Source organism: Podarcis tiliguerta (assembly GCF_965153285.1).
Source record: "Podarcis tiliguerta genome assembly, chromosome: 14".
Lineage (NCBI taxonomy): Eukaryota > Metazoa > Chordata > Lepidosauria > Squamata > Lacertidae > Podarcis > Podarcis tiliguerta.
In genome coordinates this window covers 3,033,680-3,054,652 of record NC_139547.1, presented here as the reverse complement: position 1 = coordinate 3,054,652, position 20,973 = coordinate 3,033,680, and the positions used below count along the sequence as shown (strand labels likewise).

Genomic DNA, 20,973 nt, shown 5'->3' with positions numbered 1-20,973 from the left:
CTGAGCATAACACGCATGTAGTTTGTAGAGGAAAACAAGAAAAAAAATATTCTAAATGAAATAGTGGATGTATGATTTTTGTGGTTCATGCTGTGGCCACAGACATGTGATCTGACGGTGAGTTTGGGGTAGCCCAGTGCAAAAATCCTGAGGATCCATGTGGAACCATGCTTTGTAACCACGTTTTTGTGCCACTGCGGCCCCATGAAACAGTGGGTGCGTGTGTGTTTTTTGGTGCAGGCTGTAGCCATGGACATGCTATGTGATCTGATGGTGAATTTGGGGTGACCCAGTGCAAAAATCCTGAGGATCCATGTGGATCCGTGCTTTGTAACCACGTTTTAAGTGGGGAGGGAAGGAAAAGCACTCAAGGGACAAGGAGAAGGATGCTGCTAATAATGCAGAAGAGGGGTTTAAGGGGAGAAGAAGCACGCGTGCGGTGGGTGGAGAAGGATGCTGCTAATAATGAAGAAGAGGGGTATAAGGGGAGAAGGCTCCTCTCCTCTCCCGCTTTGCTCCTTTAAAACAAGCAGGCTCTGCTTCTCTCTCTCCTCCCCGGCTCCGCTCGCTGAAAAGCTTTGCTGCTATTTAGCGAGCTGAGTGGGGAGGAGAGAGGGACAGAGAGCACGGTTGATTTAAAGCAGCCAATGAGACAGGAGCCACTTACACCTGTGTAAGCAGCTCCTCTCCCGCTTTGCTGTTTCAAAGTGAGCCACGGAGGAGGGAAGGAAGGGGAACCATGGATCCTCTGCTCACGACTGCAGCAGATCCCCCCGCCATCCGTAGGCATTCACTCCATAACATGCACAGACATTTCCACTTACTTTCTAGGAGAAAAAAAGTGAGTGTTATGGAGAGAAAAATACGGTATTTGCTGAGGAAGAAAGTTTGAAACAGTCGGTTATCCAGGAAGTACTGTCCTGCTGCTGACTCTGGAGCTCCCACTTCTTTCAGCGTGTTCGCTGCTAAATACATGAATAAGTCGTGAATATAACCAGCCGCATCTGTGCTGCGGTTGGGACTTTATACTTATTTTGGAAGGCATGTTGCCTCGAGCTTGAATCATTCTGTTTGATACACCATTGAAAAAGTCCCCTACTTTGGGAAATTCTCTGAAGTCGCATTAGTTGGTGTTACCTTGTATATATTGTTGTTGCTGTTTAGTCGTTTAGTCGTGTCCGACTCTTCGTGACCCCCTGGACCAGAACACGCCAGGCACTCCTGTCTTCCACTGCCTCCCGCAGTTTGGTCAGACTCATGTTTGTAGCTTCGAGAACACTGTCCAACCATCTCGTCCTCTGTCGTCCCCTTCTCCTTGTGCCCTCAATCTTTCCCAACATCAGGTTCACGATCTGTCCTTCCAGTGAGCACTCAGGGCTGATTTCCTTAAGAATGGAGGCGTTTGATCTTCATGCAGTCCATGGGACTCTCAAGAGTCTCCTCCAGCACCATAATTCAAAAGCATCAATTCTTCGGCGATCAGCCTTCTTTATGGTCCAGCTCTCACTTCCATACATCACTACCGGGAAAACCATGGCTTTAACTATACGGACCTTTGTTGGCAAGATGATGTCTCTGTTTTTTAAGATGCTGTCTAGGTTTGCCATCGCCTTTCTCCCAAGGAGCAGGCGTCCTTTAATTTCATGACTGCTGTCACCATCTGCAGTGATCATGGAGCCCAAGAAAGTAAAATCTCTCACTGCCTCCATTTCTTCCCCTTCTATTTGCCAGGAGGTGATGGGACCAGTGGCCATGATCTTCGTTTTTTTGATGTTGAGCTTCAGACCATATTTTGCGCTCTCCTCTTTCACCCTCATTAAAAGGTTCTTTAATTCCTCCTCACTTTCTGCCATCAAGGTTGTGTCATCTGCATATCTGAGGTTGTTGATATTTCTTCCGGTGATCTTAATTCCGGCTTGGGATTCATCCAGCCCAGCCTTTCGCATGATGAATTCTGCATATAAGTTAAATAAGCAGGGAGACAATATACAGCCTTGCCGTACTCCTTTCCCAATTTTGAACCAGTCAGTTGTTCCATATCCAGTTCTAACTGTAGCTTCTTGTCCCACATAGAGATTTCTCAGGAGACAGATGAGGTGATCAGGCACTCCCATTTCTTTAAGAACTTGCCATAGTTTGCTGTGGTCGACACAGTCAAAGGCTTTTGCATAGTCAATGAAGCAGAAGTAGATGTCTTTCTGGAACTCTCGAGCTTTCTCCATAATCTAGTGCATGTTTGCAATTTGGTCTCTGGTTCCTCTGCCCCTTCGAAATCCAGCTTGCACTTCTGGGAGTTTTAAAATTTTTAATAGTTCAGCTGGAATATCATCACTTCCACTGGCCTTGTTATTAGCAGTGCTTTCTAAGGCCCATTTGACTTCACTCTCCAAGATGTCTGGCTCAAGTTCAGCAACCACACTACCTGGGGTGTATGAGACATTCATATCTTTCTGGTATAATTCCTCTGTGTATTCTTGCCACCTCTTCTTGATGTCTTCTGCTTCTGTTAGGTCCCTTCCATTTTTGTCTTTTATTATGGTAATTTTTGTACGAAATGTTCCTTTCATATCTCCAGTTTTCTTGAACAGGTCTCTGGTTTTTCCCATTCTATTGTTTTCCTCTATTTCTTTGCATTGCACGTTTAAGAAGGCCTTCTTGTCTCTCCTTGCTATTTTTTGGAACTCTGCATTCAATTTCCTGTATCTTTCACTATCTCCCTCGCATTTTGCTTGCCTTCTCTCCCCCACTATTTGTAAGGCTTCGTTGGACAGCCACTTTGCTTTCTTGCATTTCCTTTTCATTGGGATGGTTTTAATTGCTGCCTCCTGTATAATGTTGCGAGCCTCCATCCAGAGTTCTTCAGGTACTCTGTCCACCAAATCTAAATCCTTAAACCAGTTTCTCACTTCCACTGTGTATTCATAAGGGATTTGGTTTAGATTGTATCTTACCGGCCCAGTGGTTTTTCCTACTTTCTCCAGTTTAAGCTTGAATTTTGCTATAAGAAGCTGATGATCTGAGCCACAGTCAGCTCCAGGTCTTGTTTTTGCTGACTGTATAGAGCTTCTTCATCTTTGGCTGCAGAGAATATAATCAATCAGATTTCGATGCTGCCCATCTGGTGATGTCCATGTGTAGAGTCGTTGGAAAAGAGTGTTTGTGATGACCAGCTTGTTCTCTTGGCAGAACTCTATTAGCGTTTGCCCTGTTTCGTTTTGAACTCCAAGGCCAAACTTGCCAGTTGTTCCTTTTATCTCTTGACTCCCTACTTTAGCATTCCAATCCCCTATAATGAGAAGAACATCCTTCTTTGGTGTCATTTCTATAAGGTGTTGTAAGTCTTCATAGAATTGGTCAATTTCAGTTTCTTCAGCACCAGTGGTTGGTGCATAAACTTGGATTACTGTGATTTTAAAAGGTCTGCCTTGGATTCGTATTGAGATCATTCTATCATTTTTGAGATTGCATCCCAGTACAGCCTTCGCCACTCTTTTGTTGACTATGAGGGCCACTCCATTTCTTTTACGGGATTCTTGCCCACAGTAGTAGATATGATGGTCATCCGAACTGAATTCGCCCATTCCTGTCTATTTTAGTTCACTGATGCCCAGGATGTCAATATTTATTCTTGCCATCTCATTTTTTACCACATCCAACTTACCAAGGTTCATGGTTCTTACATTCCAGGTTCCTATGCAATATTTTTCTTTACAGCATTGGACTTTCCTTTCCCTTCCAGGCATATCCGCAACTGAGCATCCTTTTGGCTTTGGCCCAGCCGCTTCATCAGCTCTGAATCTACTTGTACTTGTCCTCCGCTCTTCCTCAGTAGCATGTTGGACGCCTTCCGACCTGATCTTCCAGCGTCATAACTTTTATATGCCTGTTGTCTTTGTCCATGGAGTTTTCTTGGCAGGGATACTGGAGTGGCTTGCCGGTTCCTGCTCCAGGTGGATCACGTTTGGTCAAAACTTTCCACTATGACCTGTCCATCTTGGGTGGCCCTGCACGGCATAGCTCATAGCTTCTCTGAGTTATTCAAGCCCCTTCGCCACGGCAGGGCAGTGATCCATGAAGGGGTGTATATATTGTATATATATGTAATTCCAGGACTGTGCCTGGAAAATAGGGACACTGGAGCCTGTCGTGTTGCTTTAGGTTGCCAGGCCTCCTCCCTTGGGCAGCTCATAGTGGCTGCTGGAGAGCAGGTGAGGAAATGGGGGGGGGCCTGCCACCACAAAGGCCCAGCCCCACGGGATGCACCAGCTCTGAGGGACAGGCGAAGGGAAGGGCTGCCCTGGGCAGGAAGAAAGGGGGAGCAGAGTGGAGCCCAAGGAGTCTTGATTTGTTTTGTGCATCCGTGTCTAATCTTGTCCCTTTCTAAAATGTATTTATTGATGTGTGGCTTTCTTTTTGTAAATCTACGAAGAGTAAAACGAATTCTGATCTGGATTAAGGGGTTTTCTCAGGACAAGGGAGGGTTTGTGTGCTGTGTTCCGTCCCGTGGGTGTAGGGGTGGGAGAAATGCTCTGGGGGTTGAGGTGAGGAGAAAAATGTGGCCGAGGAGGGTGAGTTGTGGGGGAGCGAGAAATGTCCCTATGTTCATCTGAGGAATGTGGGAGGTATGCCACAGGGTGGCTTGAGGGAGGGGGGAATGTATGTGCACAGCCCTAATGAGAATTGGGAACAACACTGGCAAATGCTGCTTTTGTATTATGTGACTAATTCAAATGGATCTGTATGCACTTTCTCTGTTTCCTTAAAATATGTGATAGCAGCCTGCTTTTTGCTTTTTTTAAATTGCACTGGAGATGCAAACCGTGGGATGTGAGGTGTGTGTGTGTGTGTGAGAGAGAGAGAGAGAGAGAAAGTCCTTGAGGCTCTGCTTTGAATGAAAGATGCTTCAGTATTTAGGGATTAGTTTGGCCTTCATCTCTGCCAGGTATGAATTCTAAAACAGCAAGGCTTAAAAAGAAAAGACAAAAAACACTTCCTTCCTCCCCTGCATGGACTAGTTCTGCTACTTTAAATGCAGAGAATTGTCACAGAGTATGTTTACATGGTTCCAGTGCAGTGATGGGAAAATGGCCTGTTCATTCATATAATTGCATTCTATCTCTGTGTAGCCTCTCTGCACTCCATTCGGCACCTGAGGTTCTGCACCGGGCTCCCCTGTCTAATGAGGTCTGGCAGGTGGCCACAAGGGGCAGAATGAAAACTCTCTAGAGTTTTGTTTTATCCACCTTCCCCCTGGCCTCGACATTTACAGACCACTTTTCTTTCTTCATTTATTAAATATATAGCCAGCTCTTCTCCCAAAGAAGCCCAGCAAAAAGCAAGGATAAAGCAATAAAAAGAAGGGGACTGCTGCAACCAGTAAGTTGTTTGGAATTAAGACTAATGGCTTTCAAGAAATTTATGCTAGAAATTTAACACTGTGTGTCATTTGCCATTTAACTGTACAGGCACTCCTAATTGCCTGAAAACCTCTTCTTTCTACTTAGTTTAGAGGCCATTCTTTTCCTTGCTAGGGCAGGGCTGACACCATGGGTGACTGGTGCCCATTGGCGCAGGGATGGGGGGGGCGGAGGGCAGAAGGCAAGGATAGAGGCCAACATTAGGTGGAGCCAGAGACAATGATAAGCAGAGCCAACCAATTCTAGTTTTGCACCCATCCTCCTCCACCCCTTGCTGAGTTCTGCAAGTGACAACACCTGACACTAAGGAGGAAGAAATGGATCATCAGTCCTGCCCACTGGCCTGGCTATAAGAAAGAAGGCAGGCAGGTGGGGGCTGGTTGTAAGCACACTGAGCTTGGTGGGGCAGTGCCCCACTTGCCCGAATAGTCTAGTAGGCTCCATTGGTTAGCACTGTTGCTGGGCTACAGCTCTCATCATCCCTAGCTGTAAACCATGAATAGGGTTTCCGCAGAAGAACTTTCTGGTGGATTGTGCCCTGCTAACATTCCAGGCTGCTGGAATGATTGTAGTTGTAATGATGAAGCTGCAAAATTAGTGTTTTGAGACCCCAACTGCTTTTTAAGGGAAAGCATTAGTCAGCCTACTGAGAGGATGCACAGTCCACTTGATTGAACTGGATTCTTTTGGCTTTGTTCATCCTTATCTCCTCAGAACAGCATGGAGAATCCACACTCTACCTGCCCTCTTTGCACCAAAAAGCATACATTTTTATTTTTTTTATTTTGCACAACTACTTACTATTTCTCTCTCTCTACATCAAAGCTTCTGGGATGACAGAGCTCAATTTGCTATGCAAGGATGAATTTATTCATCAGCTCTGCAGCTTTTTCCTGGGGGTCCATTTGAGGATCCCTTCCACTATCTTTCTGTGGACACCCCTTTCCGCTGCTTACCTCATGGAAGGAATATTAATCTCAAAATGCTGCCTGTGGACGTGAATCTTGCCTCACTTGGGGCAAGAGTACAAAAAATACCCTTTTACAGCAGCACTATTCTTTCCTTGACATTTCATCCATTATTATTTTTTGGATCCCTTAGAGTGGCAGCAATTTGACATCTGTGCAGGCAAGGAGATTCCCACCCCCAACTCCTATCTTTCAGGGCTGCAACACACTGTGGACTCACGTTCAGCTTCTGGTCCACCAAGACCCCTAGATGCTTTTCACATGTACTGCTAGAAAGACAGGTGTCCGCCATCCTATATTTGTGCAACTGGTTCGTCCTGCCTAAGTGCAGAACCTTACATTTGTCCCTATTGAAATTCATTTTGTTAATTGGGGCCCAGCTCTCCAATATGTTAAGGTCATTTTGAATTCTGATTCTGTCCTCTGCAGCATTAGCTCCCCCTCCCAGTTTGGTGTCATCTGCATATTGGATGAGCATCCCCTCAATTCCTTCATCCAAGTTGTTTATAAAGACATTAAACAACAACAGGCCCAGGAAGAACCATTAATGAGTACTTATTGCGTTTGGTCAGTCAACCTGCTACCAAACCACCCAACAGTTACCTCATTTTACCTCACATTTTACCAGCTTCCTCACAAGAATATCATGGGGGACTTTGTCAAAGCCCTACTGAAGATACACTACATCCACAACATTCCACTGATCCATCAAGCTTGTAACTTCGTCAAAAAAGAAAAAAGAAAAAAAGAAATGAGATTAGTCTGGCATGACTTGTTTTTGAGAAACCCATGCTGTTTCTTGGTAATCACAGTATCCTTTTTTTCTAAGTGATCACAGGCTGTCTGTTGAATTATCTGTTCTAGTACCTTTCTTAGAATCCATATCAAGGTCAGTAGTTACCTGGGTCTTCTCCCCTCCCCCTTTTTAAAGATGGGGACATTTTCCCACCTCCAGTCTGCAGAACCTTACCTGTTCTCCAACAATTCTCAAAGATAATAGAGAAAGGCTCTGAGATTACAATCGCAAGCTCCTTTAGTACCCTTGAGTGTAGCTCATCAGGCCCTGGAGATCTGAATTCATTGAAAGTAGCTAGGGGTTCCCTTCCTACCTCTTTTCCTATCTTGGGCTGCAGCTCCCTCCTTACACCATTTATTCTGTTATCACCAGGTTGGGCATCACTTTCCTTTTGGGTGAAGACAAGGGAAAAGTATGTAGGTGTTGAGTAGTTCTGCCTTTTCTCTGTCACCTAATAGCATTTCTCTGTGTTCCCCATGCAGAGGACCTTCCACTTGCTTGTTCTTCCTCTTCGGACACAGCCGAAGAAACCTTTATTATTATTTTTACCCTCTCTTGCAAGCCTGAGCTCATTCTGAGCTTTAGCCAGCCTGACTTTCCCCCTGCAACTGTTGGCTACTTGTGTATACTCCTCCTTTGTGATTTCCCCTTTCTTCCATTTCTTATACATACCCTTCTTAGCTCATCTGTAAGCTCCTTATGCAGCCACATTGGTTTCCTTAGATGCCTCCCACTTTTCTTTCTTGTTGGTATTGTTTGCATTTGGGCCTTCAATATTTCTCTTTGGACTCCCTTCCCTTTGAGTATTTCTGACCATGAGATCTCACCCAGTAGCTCCTTCAGGGTTTGTTTGTTTTTTTGAAACCTTCTTAAAGTCCAAGAGTGCATGTCCAACTACATTCAGCTTTTCCTTGCCTGTGTATCATGAAATCCATGTTTCTGAGTGCTTCTACTTCGTCAATCAGTTCCTCCTTGTTGGTGAGGACCAGGTCAACCACATTTTCCCAACTCTGCCACCTACATTTTTTATTTCTTCTGTTGTTTACTACACTATAAATCCTGGCAACCCATATGTTATTTCATAGTTGAAGTAACTATGTATATCTTCAGAAGGAGTGCCTTCCCAGCCTCAAGCCAGATAAGATCAATTGGTGACAGGAAAGACTCCTGTAACGCTAGGGAGCTGTTCATGGTGCTGGAATAAGATGCTTTCAGCTTTCAGTGCCAGTTTACTAGGTCTATCTTGCTCTATGACACCATGGTTTCTTTTCTCTGGCTATCAGTTATTTATTCATTCAAGTGCTTATATCCCACTTAATACAGCAGTGAACTGTAAGGGAGACACAGAGATCTAAATAGAGACCATTATTTCTGGTGCAACACTCCTTTTGCTTGTATTTATTTTTGATTCAGATTTGTCATGGCCAATAGCTAGGACAATAAAGTCATTTTGGTTGGATTTATATCCCACTTTTCAAGGCAAAAGACTTCACAAAGTAGCTTAGTATAGCTTAAATCCCATCCATAAATAATAATATTCAGTAAAATGAGCCTTTACCTAAACATAACCTTAATGCAAATATTTAAAAACAAGTTTAAAATAATACAAACCTGTTGCAACACTTTAAGAACAGGCTAAAACCCAGCACGGCATCTGAAGTAGGCCAGGGTGTTCAGATAGGAACATATAGTATAGGAAAAGCAGGCCACAGCCTTCCTTAGACTTTAAATAATGATGATAATATTGAAAACCATCTGACTTCCCCGTGAAATTTTCCCTAAAATGCAGCCAGAAACTGCTGGCTTTCATTACTACTGGCACAACAGCACTACAGATTTAAGCCATTTTCAGATTGGTTTTACTGTCAGGTCTTGCTTCTCAGCTCATGAGAATGATCCCCAGGAGCACCATTTCAGGTTTAAGTAAAAGGGTATGAAGAAAAGATTAACGGAAACCTACTCAGGGATCCATTCAAGATGAAACTGCAACATAAGCACATGTATTTTTAAGAGCATTTGTTGCATTTGCATTTTAATATCTCATTATCAACACAGGTCACACAGCAGCCTCCCCCTCCCCTCTGCTTGTTTGTTTTTAAATAAAAGGATTCATGCCTTTGGCATTCATACGTAGATAGTTCACAAGCCCCTCCAATGTTTATAACAGTTAGGGAGTATGATTGACTTGAGCAGAGATATAGATGCTCCTGAGAAACAATCACAGCTGGTCTAAAACATTTTTGAGGGGGGTTCCCCCAACTCCTCCTAAATGGCACCCCTTGTTCTGTTTCTTTCTTTCCCATTTTGCTTATTCACACAGCCACTTTTAGGACTTCCTCTGCATCTATTCAGATTACACAAATGCACATACAATTTGAAGAGCACTGGAAGACGCTCTGTCTGCCAGATGAGTAAATTCACGTGGACAATTTTTACCATGGCATTGAAAACTGCTAGAACTGGGGCAGTGTGCAGAAAATTTGTGTGCTGCCAGCAATAGCCCTATCATGAGATAGTGTGAGTTGGACTCAGGGGGTGGATTTGTGGCACCATTTATGGGGGCCAACTTGGAAACAAACAATTTACACTCACGGGGCACAATCCCCTGGGATGTTCTCCTGTCCAAACCTTGCTAAAGTGAATGGGAGGCAGCTTAAGAGTACAGTGAACCATAAAACCCCTTTCTCTTCTTTCAAATGTTCACTCTCCAACATTCCTACCTTTCAGGAGTGACTTGCCACAATGGAATCTGAAAGATCAAAGTTCAAATTCCTGCTCAGACAGTGCACAACTGCCAATGCCATCGATGCAGTATGGAGCAAAGCGTTTGTGGTCAGCATTGTTGCATCTCCTCCAAACCTCTGCCAAATGGTTTTTTCTTTCTTGTTATGTGCCATAAACCCTGGGTTTCTGACACCACCAGCAAGCATGCATCCCGTTCTCCCAATGGCCAACCAGATAACCTGTGAGAAACCATCAAGCAGGATTCATGCACAAGAACCTTCTCCCCTCCTGTGGTTTCCAGCAACTGATATTCAGAAAGATTGGTGCCTCTGGCTGTGGAGGCAGAGCAGAGCCATCAGGGCAGGTATCCCTTGATAGCCCTCTCTTCCTCCATGAATTTATCTAATCCTCCTTTAAAGCCATCCACACTGGTGGCCATCCCTGCCTCCTGGGGGAGAGGGACTGTCGGCAACATCACCTCAAGTGAGTTTCTACAACCAGGTGAAACCGTCAGGCTCCCTTGTTGTTTTTGCCATTGCCATGTGCCATGTGCTGAATTAATCTTGTTACATTTACATCCCTCTTTTTTTAACAAAGGAGCTATAATTTAGGTTTACCAGATGTCCCCATTTCCCGCGGACAGTCCCTGAATTTGTGAATAAGTCCCTGGACAAATTCCATCCCTGGAACGTCCCCGGATTTAATCTAATGTCCCTGGGAAATGCAGCAGCGGCAGTCTCAGCAGCCCAGAGCAGTTGTCTCTGGCTGGCTTCAGGAGCTGCTTGGAAGTCCCCATATGATGGTGCTGCAGCTTCCGGGCTGCCTCCACCTTCCCTGACCCCAGCAACCCAGCTGTGAAGGGAGTCTTCACGCTGCCTGCCTATCGGCGCAGCCTCCCAACCCCTACTTGTGTGCAAGCAGGAGCGGGACAGGCATCTCTCAGCTGTGAAGGGAGGCTTCACGCTGCCGATCAGAGCTTGCGTGCAAGCAGAAGGGGGCAGGGATCTTTCAGTTAGGCCAGGGGAAGCCTCCCTTCCCAGCTGAGGGATCCCTGCCCCCTCCTGCTTGCACGCAAGTAGGCATGGGATTGGGGCTGCTCTGATGGGAAGGGAGGCATCGCACTGCCCAAGCCTCACCGCTGCCACCACTCTCGGCCCTCCTCCGCCTTCCAGGCACCTCTTGGAAGAAGAACCAACAACTCAGGGGCTGCCCGGGCTCAGGGAGAAAGGAGCCTCGGAGGAAGGGGAAACATGGAGGTTGAGGTCAAGGCGCTGGCCGCCCCTCTGCCACCGCCATCCTTGCAGCATCAACATCCCAAATGTGTGGTATTTATTTATTTAATAATTAAAGTGACCCTGGATTCATTGGGAAAAAAATCTGGTAACCTTGCTATAATTACATTTTAATAATTGCCTTTTCCATTTTCTTTTTTTTAAAGCTTCCCCCCTATTTTATCTGTGGACACTTTACATGACACCACATGGCTGCCCTTTCCATGGACTTTCCCCCTATTTTCTGTGTGTAGGCCGCCTTGCAGTTTGTGCCTGCCGCCTTGGGCGCCTTGCCCTCCCCTCGGGCGCCGCCGCCGCCGCCGCCGCCTCCCACTTGCCCGCGCCTCGCCCGTCCTTGCGCCGGCGAAGGAGGAGCCCGCCGCCCCATCACCTCGGCGGCGGCGGGTGGGCCGGGCCTGGCTGGTGCGCCGCGGCGGCGGGCGGCGGGCGGCGGCGACTTCATGGGGACGGCGGCGGCGGCGGCGGCTGGCGGAGGCGGCGGCGGCGGCAGCCTGGTGGTGACGGGTCGAGCCCGGCCGGCCGGCCCGCGGCAGGTGAGGAGGGGCGCCTGCTCGGCCTCTGCCCTCGGGCTGGAGGCAGGTGACTGGGCGGCGGCGGCGGCGCGTCTCCTCCCCTCGGGCGCAGCAGCCTCCCGGGTCGCCCCCGCCGGCCTTCCTTCGTGGCCGAGCCCAGCAGCAGCAGCAGGAGGCGGCGGCAGCTGCAGCCGCCCGGCGGGGGAGGCGAGCGCGGAGCCCCGAGCGGAAGGCGGCGCGGGGGGGGGGGGTCTCCTTCGCGGCCGCCGCTCCTCTCCTCTCCTCCTCGCTCGCCTCGCCCTTATTTGAGAGAGAGAGAGACCGGGCAGCGGAGAGCGAAGCCGGGCGGGTTGGCGAGGGAAGAAGGCAGTGTCTGCATTGCAGAAGCTCCGTCTCTCTCTCTCTCTTTCTCCCCCGCCCCGCCCGCCTCTCGCAGCTGCTGGGAAATGCCTTCCTGAGCCGGGATGCTGGAGCTCGGCTCGAGGAGGAGCAGGTAAGGGGAAAGAGCCCGAGTCGGCTGGACCCGGCTTGCTTTTTCAGCAAACAAACAAATGGGTGATGTACCGAGGTGTGTGTTTGGGGGGGGGGGTGTATCTAGTAGGTTGCTGGACTGATCCTGGCTCCCCAGCATTTGAGAACACCCTCCGTCTAGTGGAGGGGGGCACTGGCAAAGAAAGGCTGCTAGGCCATCCTGCTGCTAGTTGCCTGCACAACCGTTGCGTTGGTGTGTGGGTCCCCATCCACATATGCACATCCTCTGCTGCCTCCCTCTGCTGCCTGCAAAAGACGCCCTGGCAAGGATCAGAGTGAATAAGCATCTGACAGTTATGAACAGGGGAGCAGAGTGCAATGAGCTATCATGTGCCTGTCGAACATGATTCATCCGCAACAGCAGCTAAGAGGGAAACTGGGTTTTTGGTTTTGTGTGCATGTGTGCTTTGGCATGATTATGATTTCTTTGAAAGTGCCACTGGATCACTGCAGAATGTCACACCTGTAGATGTTTCTATGGAGACCCTCCTGAAGCCAAAGGCTGGGGTGGTAGCCTGTGCCGTAGCTTCCCACCACATGCCATAGTAACGCCACAAGAGGATATGGCTTCACAGAAAAGGAATATGGTCCTATTTGCTACAGAAATGGTACTGGGCTCCTTGGTCTTCAGTGGTACTCTGGCAACAGAGTGTGGGAAAAGATGTTGTCACTTGACCCTTCAGATTTGGCCAGGGCCGATGATGTCATCTGGTAGCAAACTCCTGTGTCTTCATCAGCCTCTTCTTTCTCCCCCCCTCCCCCACAACAGTGCAGTAATTAGCAACACTTAACCTGGGCCTGTGGCATACATTTAAATGCAAATAGCCAATAAAATAGAAGAAAATTAATATGTGTCTTAAAAAAGGCATTTCAGAATGCTTAAATTATGGAATGGATATTTGGAATGGTCTGGGTAGTTCTGCATGAAACAACTGAAGACATGATTGTTTTAACCAGTTAGCTGTTGACGGAGGCTAGCATTCTTTCACCCTAGCAATATGAAAAAAGTAGGTCCATTCTATATGAGAACTCGTTTGTTTTTATATCTTGAAATTTTATTTAACTCTTAAATAAACTGGTACTTAAATGTTTGCTTGTTTTGCACTCAATCTAGAATTATTCATGTCTAATATTTGTTAATGTATATAGATAACGTCTCTCTACCAAAAGGCCAGATTCCAGATAAGGTATGGTGGGCAATTGTGCAGTGTAGAGGACTCTCGGTTCTTTTTCTCTCTCTTGACCCTTGTGAGATGCTTCTGGTAGGCCAGTGAATATAGTTGTTTGGCTTTTTTCCTGGAGGATATGAATTGGGTCCTGGCTCATTACTGGGTGTCAAGGTGCCTCTCAGGCTCATTTCCCACTCTGTTAAAACAGGGGTATTATGAAGAGGAACAAGAAATCTTATTATTCTTGAGTCTAAACATATAGCAGACGAGAAAAAATGTTACTTGCTCTTTTGATTTTTAAAATTATTTTCAGTGCAAATTGATCATATTGTTCCTTAATTTTTTTTAGTAATGATATCAGAATTTGACCTCCACGTGCATAAGTATTTTGCACTGTAATGGAAGTACAGTGGTACCTCGGGTTAAGTACTTAATTCGTTCCGGAGATCTGTTCTTAACCTGAAACTGTTCTTAACCTGAAGCTCCACTTTAGCTCATGGGGCCTCCTGCTGCTGGAGCACGATTTCTGTTCTCATCCTGAAGCAAAGTTCTTAACCCGAGGTACTAATTCTGGGTTAGCGGAGGCTGTAACCTGAAGCGTATGTAACCTGAAGCGTATGTAACCCGAGGTACCACTGTATGTATCTCTAAGTGTAATATGTGTGTTTCTGTTTTGTCTTGTTCTTTATTTGCAGTGCTGTCTATTCGTGTCATGAACATCATGCCTATAATCCTGTACCTGCTTACTTCAGAGTAAGCTCCATTAAACTCATTGAGACTTGCTTCTGAGTAAATGTGTAGGAGTGCTTTATGATTGTACTTCTGCTGTCTGTTTATGTCAGACAATATTCATGTATCTGTCCTATAGCTAGGATATTTGGGCCAAGAAGGAGATACACTGAGTTGCAATGGAGGCATTTAATTCAGTCTGTCAGAAGGCTTTTATATGTTACAGGTATTTGTTTTAAGGAGCATGTACATCCCATTGAATTCGGTGGTGCTTACTCTGAGGTAGGTTGTCGGATTGCAGCCTAAGAAAATAAGTTGAGGGGAAATCTGTATTTTATAATTTGTTTTTGTTTTTGTTAGACCAATAGGCCGGATTCTCACCAGCGTGTTTGGGTGTCAGACAGAAGGAAGTTGTTGTATCTTCATTTTTCAATCTGGTGGTATGAAATAAACTTTCAAACTGTGGTAGAGATAAACATTTTCTCAGATATTACATTAATACTTTTGTTTTTGTTTTAAATGACACATTTTCAGTTATTGATATGGCTTTAATGGTCTGCAGTGATGATTGTTATGAAGCAAGCAGAGTCCATTAGAAATTACAGTTGTATTTCATAGAAAGTATAGTCGCATAACACCCCCTCTTAGCTCTTTGTGTCTCTGTTTATAACATTTAAGCTTTCATATGGAAGGAGTCTGGAGCTGTGGCCAGTGTTAGAAAATCAAATATGTAAGGTAATTGCCAAATGGCACCATAAACCTAGGTTACAGTTGCCACAGAAGAATGTCTAGGTGCCATTTCCCCCCACAATGAGCCTTATTGTTACAATTATTTTTCATTTCATTTCTATACCAACACATTAAAAATCAAATAAAACAATCCCAAGTAAAACAAATTCAAGCTTCAAGGAAAATATTTCAGATGCTTCTCTAAGTGACATTTAGCTTTCCCCATATTTATTTATTTATTTATCTACTTAATTTATAGAGCTGCCCCATAGCAGAAGCCAGTGTGATTAGAGTGTTGGACCTGGGAGATGAGGGTTCAAATCTCCACTCAGTCATGAAGCTCACTGGGCCAGTCACAACTTCTTAACCTACCTCACAGGGTCGTTGTAGAGATTAACTGAGGAGGGAAGAGAACCATGTATTCCTTGGAGGAAAAGGTGGGATATAAATGCAATAAATAAGCTCTTCTGCTTACCTGCTTAAGAAAGAAGAGGGGCCAGCCAGGTGGAGATGTCCATTGCCAACCTGGCATCCAGGTATCTCCAGGTTGCAGTTGGACCCACGGCAGTTGCAAAACGTGCCCAGCTAATTGTGAACACTGGCTGGCACTCTCCGACACATCCTTGGGAGGTTTGAATAGGAGAGAGCATTCCTTTACATATGCCCTTTCATTGTGTAGTGATGGAAAGATCTCTCTTCCAGTCCCTCTTCAGCCAGACCTGAGTGGATAAATTATAGTATAAAAAAGCTGGGCTTACGTTCCACTCCAGCCATAAATATTCCATCCCTAGTGCTTTTCTGAATGGTGAAATTGGACCAATAATGACCTCACAGGCTTTTTTCTATTTGGAGGCTGATCCTAAGACTGAAGTACCTCACCAGACTCCTGTGTAAGCTTAGCAGTCGTGGGATAAATGGAGAAGCAGAGTGTAGAACTCAATGGAAAGTTCTCCCAATGGAGAAATGTTGAAAATGGAATCCTTCAAAGATTGATATTGGGACCTATGGTTTTTAACCTGTGCATAAATGACCTAGAGTTAGGGTAAGCAGCAAGATAACCATGCTTGCTACTGATACAAAATTGTTCAGAGTGTTTAATGCAAAAAGGGATTGCATAGAGGCCCAGCAGTAAAATGGCAAATGAAATTCAGTGTAAGCAAATGTAAAGTGATGCACATTGGGATGCCCATGGCGAATGAAGAGGAACAAGAGCTTGAGGTCATAATGGATGGCTCAATCATGATGTTGACCCAGCTGTGAATTCACTGTTAGGCATAATTAGGAAAGCAGTATATTCCTTTTCTTATCACAATCCTGTTATACAACCACATTTCAAATACAGAACATAGTTCTGGTTACCTCACCTCATAAAGGATATTGTAGAACTGGAAAAGTTTCTGAAGAGGGTAACAAGAATGATCATGGGCTGGGAGCAACTCTCCTATGAGGATGTGTGATAACATTTGGTTTAGAGAACAGGGAAGTAAAAGGAGACATAAAGGAGGTGCATAAGATTATTCCTGGTGTGGAGAAATAGATATAGAGAAGTTTTTCTCTTTCTCTCATCACACTAGAACACAGGGCCATCCAAAGAAGAAGAAAATAAAGTACTTCTTCACACAGTACATAGTTTGTGTAATTTGCTGCCACATGATTTAGTGATGGTCACCAGCTTGGATGGCTTTAGACAAATTAATGGAGGATCAGGGTCTCTTGCAAATGCCATCTTCTCAGGAGGTCCCTTGTGCACAATATAAGAATCAAGTCTTTAGTGCTCTATAACTTCCCCTTTGGAGTTCCCTCCTGTTAAATACTAGATAGGTGCTGCCTTCGTTGTCTTTTAAGCACCTGCTGAAGGCCTTCCTCTTTCCACAAGCATTATACAGTGGTACCTCTGGTTACGTACTTAATTCGTTCTGGAGGTCTGTTCTTAACCTGAAACTGTTCTTAACCTGAAGCACCACTTTAGATAATGGGGCCTCCCGCTGCTGCCGTGCCACTGCCAAGTGATTTCTGTCTCATCCTGAAGCAAAGTTCTTAACCTGAGGTAATATTTCTGGGTTAGTGGAGTCTGTAACCTGAAGCGTATGTAACCTGAAGCGTATGTAACCCGAGGTACCACTGTAATGGGAGATCTTTTCCAGTATGCATCTGTATTGGAATTGTTTTTAGTTTCTTTAAGATGTTTTGTTTTGCTGCTTGTGTGTTTGCTACTCTGGAATCCTTTTGGGAGGAAGGGTGGGATATAAATTTAATACATAGAATAAATAATCAAATAATAAATACGGCTATCAAGAAGTACAATCAAGGAAAGTATTAGTACTGCTCCATTCCTCCTTGGTTTAAGAAGTTTAAGAAGAATATGGACAAGAAGAATATAGACAAGTTGGAACGTGTGCAGAGGAGGGTGACCAAGAGGATTAAGGGTCTGGAAACCAAGCCTTCTGAGGAGCGCTTGAAGGAACTGGGTATGTTTAGCCTGGAAAAAAGGAGACTGAGAGGAGATACGATAGCCATCTTCATATATCTGAAGGGCTGCCACATGGAAGAGGGAACAAGCTTGTCTTCTGCTTCAAGTTATAAGACAGGAGATTCCGACCAAACATCAGAAAGAACTTTCTGACAGTAAGAGCTGTTCGGCAGTGGAATGGACTCCTTTGGGAGTTTGTGCGCTCTCCTTCACTGGAGGTTTTTAAGCAAAGTTTGGATGGCCCTGTGTCATGGATGCTTTAGCTGAGATACCTGCACTGGGGTCCCTTGCAACTCTACCATTCTATGATTCTACTAGCTATGCTGAATATGTTCTCTCTCCACTATTGGAGGTCGTATGCCTCTGTATACCAGTTGTATACTCAAGTAGGACTCACAAGTGGGCAGAATGCCACGGCATCCTACTTGTAAGCTTCCAATAGGTATTTGGTTGGTCAGGGCCAGTCTTCCTAGGTTCTTACCCACAGTTATGGTAGCACATCACAAAATATGGTGTGCTGAAGTTGTAGATGGTTTATCCAGTGCAAATGATTAGTGATGGAGTTGTAAGTATATAGTATAAGAATTTTTAAAAATACGTTATATTGTGTGTAATAACTTTATTGTACTTTTAGGCCTGCGGTTCAATCTGCATCTGAATGGTGCCGGATGGGGGAATTTTTAATTTTTCCATCTCACTGAATGCCCCACTTTAATAAGAATTTGCTTTACTGTGTTGCCTTAAGTAAAATGAATTAATGCTTTAAAACTAAAAATCAGTGGTTTTAAAATTCATTCTTCAAAAGAGCTGGTAGAAAGCAGCTAAAGCAGCAATCTGTATTTTTCTAAGGAGGAAGATTGGAACTTGGTCAGTGAATCTTTCATAACTGAAGGCTGCTGCTTCCCTTCTTCTTTTCAATTTTTAAAAGACTTTTTAGATTGAGATATTGGTCATGTCATATTGAACCACAGCTTAATTAAACTCTGTTTTAATTTGAACAAGACCATGTGGCAAAGACCGTGCTTTGCTCCCCTGTTCCATTTCAGCCCACTGAGAAGGAAACCAGAGACTGGCTTGCTAAGTGTGAAGCAGCACTCATGGTTTGTCTGCTAACAAACCACAATGTTAATTCAAGGAATGCTGGTTTGCATGCTGCTGCAGCTCCTGGCACACTGATGAAAAGAGTGGGGGGCGAGGAGCAAAGTGCACTTTTACATTATTTTATTTGTTTGCTGTCCTTAAAATGAGTCAAGGGCAATGAACATCAAACATATAAAATATACAAAATGTTTTATACAATACAGTAAACTAAAATTATATAAAACAAAACAGCACCTTTAAGAATTTTAATTGATCATTTAAAACAAATATTTGTAAGTTGCTGATGAGGAGCCATCCACTTATTTCTCAGATTGTGGCAGCCTGAGCAAATAACAATGTTTTCAGTTGGTGTATGAAACCTAACTATGTGTGGGACAGATACACTTCTAAATGTGGATCGTTCCAGAGTTGGGACCCTAAAACAGATAAAGCTTTTCTATGCATCCCTTCAACCCCAGACTTGGTGGGGAATGCAAGCAGAGCCCCCACCCCCTTAGGTTTTGAATTGGTTGGTAATGGAGGAGGTACTCCTGCAGATATTTGGGCCCCAAGCTGTATATCATTTTGCAAACCACCGTTGACACTTCTATCAAGCCTAGTAGCATACAGGCAGCCATTGCAGAACTTTGTAAGGTGATCCTGCCTCATTGAACCAGTTAATAACTTGGCAGCCACATTCTGTCATAGTTGCTGATTCTGGGCCATTTTCAAGTGTAGCTCCATGTGGAGCACATTGCAATAATCCAAACATGACGTCACTGAAGTATGGATTTCAGCTAGCAGGACCTCCCAGTCCAGGAATGGGCCTATCTAGTGAAAGGCTCTACCTGCCACCTAGACCTCCGATGACGACTCTTGATCAGTGCCCACAAACGGTGAACCTGCTCCGTACAGGGTGAGTGCTGCTCCACTCAAACAGAACATCTTACCAATTAATAGCATTTTCTGCTGTTATCCTTGCACTTTAGAATGCCTTTCCCTCTGCCATATGTAAAATATTATCAGTTGTTTGCTTCAGAGGTCTTGTAATACTGTATCTTTTTGTGCAGTTTCCCTAATTCCTAGGATTAGCACTGGAATTCTGTTTTTAACTGTTTTATGATATTTTACTGTGTTTATGTTGATTTGTATTTGAACACTGCTTGGAAATGTTTAAATCAGTAGCTTAAAAATAAAAGGGTAAAGGTAAAGGATCCCTGACAGTTAAGTCCAGTCGTAAACGGAGCCAGTGTTTGTCCACAGACATTTTTCCCGGGTCATGTGGCCAGCATGACTAAGCCGCTTCTGGCGAACCACAGCAGCGCACGGAAACACCATTTACCTTCCCGCCGGAGCGGTACCTATTTATCTACTTGCACTTTGACGTGCTTTCGAACTGCTAGGTTGGCAGGAGCAGGGACCGAGCAACGGGAGCTCACCCTGTTGTGGGGATTCGAACCTCCGACCTTCCGATCAGCAAGTCCAAGCCGCACGGTGGTTTAGACCACAGCGCCTCCCGTGTCCCTTAGCTTAAAAATAGATTTAAGTAAATAAATTTTAGCAGAGCAGGGATGAGGAACCTGTGGTCGTGCAGATGTTAGTTGGCAAACCCTAGAACCCTTAGATTGCTAAGATCTCAAGAAATGTCTTTTTATTTAGATGCCTCTTGTGCTGTATAAGCAAACCTTTTGGGTCAGGGTTCTTGTCTTTTTCTTTTTTTGTTTATGCAACTTTACAAAGCACCATTTACCTGGTTATGCTGTTTAAACAGTAATAGTGTCATTTAACCCTTTTTTAAAATGTAGCGTACAAAATTGTGTAATGAAAGTTGCTGAAAGGAAATGGTGTTAGTTGAAAGAGATTTGGAATGGAATGTACCAAAGTTCTTAAAGAAAGCAGCATTGCCTCATGGAGCTCTTTCTAGACATCTTGGGAAAGCTCTTCTGTTGCCTCATTCAAGGGAAAGAGAGAGGGCACTTTTTGCTACAGGGAGTCTGCCAAACTAATGTGCATCTCATTTAACTGTAGTACCTCATAGTTCCTTCCTCCATAAGGGAGGCCTTTGGGAAATGACTGTACTTACTGAGGTCCGCAATTCTTCCTGCTTAAAGTGTTTTGTGTTCACTTTAATTTTCAGTTGTAGTGAATGCCTTTCAGTGCTCTGTTCTGTGATGAAAATTGTCTATAGGATGGAATTTTGAAAAATACTTTCCCATTTGCTGGTGTTTGGGGAACTCTACTCATTTCCTTTCCTGCGGTCTCTGTCTCCGGGGGCCATGAGAATATTGAAGTTAGAAAATGCAGTCATCGCGGGATGTGTGTGTGTGTGTGTGTGTGTGTGTTGTTAATTAAATAGTTGGTATTACAACTGGAAGGAAATAAAGAGTGATTGTAACATAACTGGTCAAAGCAGACAAAAGGAAAACACCAAGTACAGAGGATATCCAGTAGTAACAACAGCTTGTCCAACAGTTGCTCCTTTCACCCAATCCTAGGGTGAGTCTATATGATCATTGCCAGTGGAGAAAGCATGTCACAAGTTGAGAATTTTCTAAT

General features: G+C 44.7%; 1 protein-coding gene across 2 annotated transcripts in view; it reads left to right on the top strand.

Moving 5' to 3' along the window:
- The first annotated feature begins 12,105 nt into the window (after positions 1–12,105).
- Positions 12,106–20,973, top strand: part of OTUD7A (OTU deubiquitinase 7A) — a 110,235-nt gene continuing 101,367 nt past the window's right edge. For both annotated transcript variants that reach the window (XM_083412750.1, XM_083412749.1), the window contains exon 1: positions 12,106–12,202. The gene's annotated coding sequence lies outside the window, so the exon portion shown is untranslated. The remainder of the gene's footprint in view (positions 12,203–20,973) is intronic.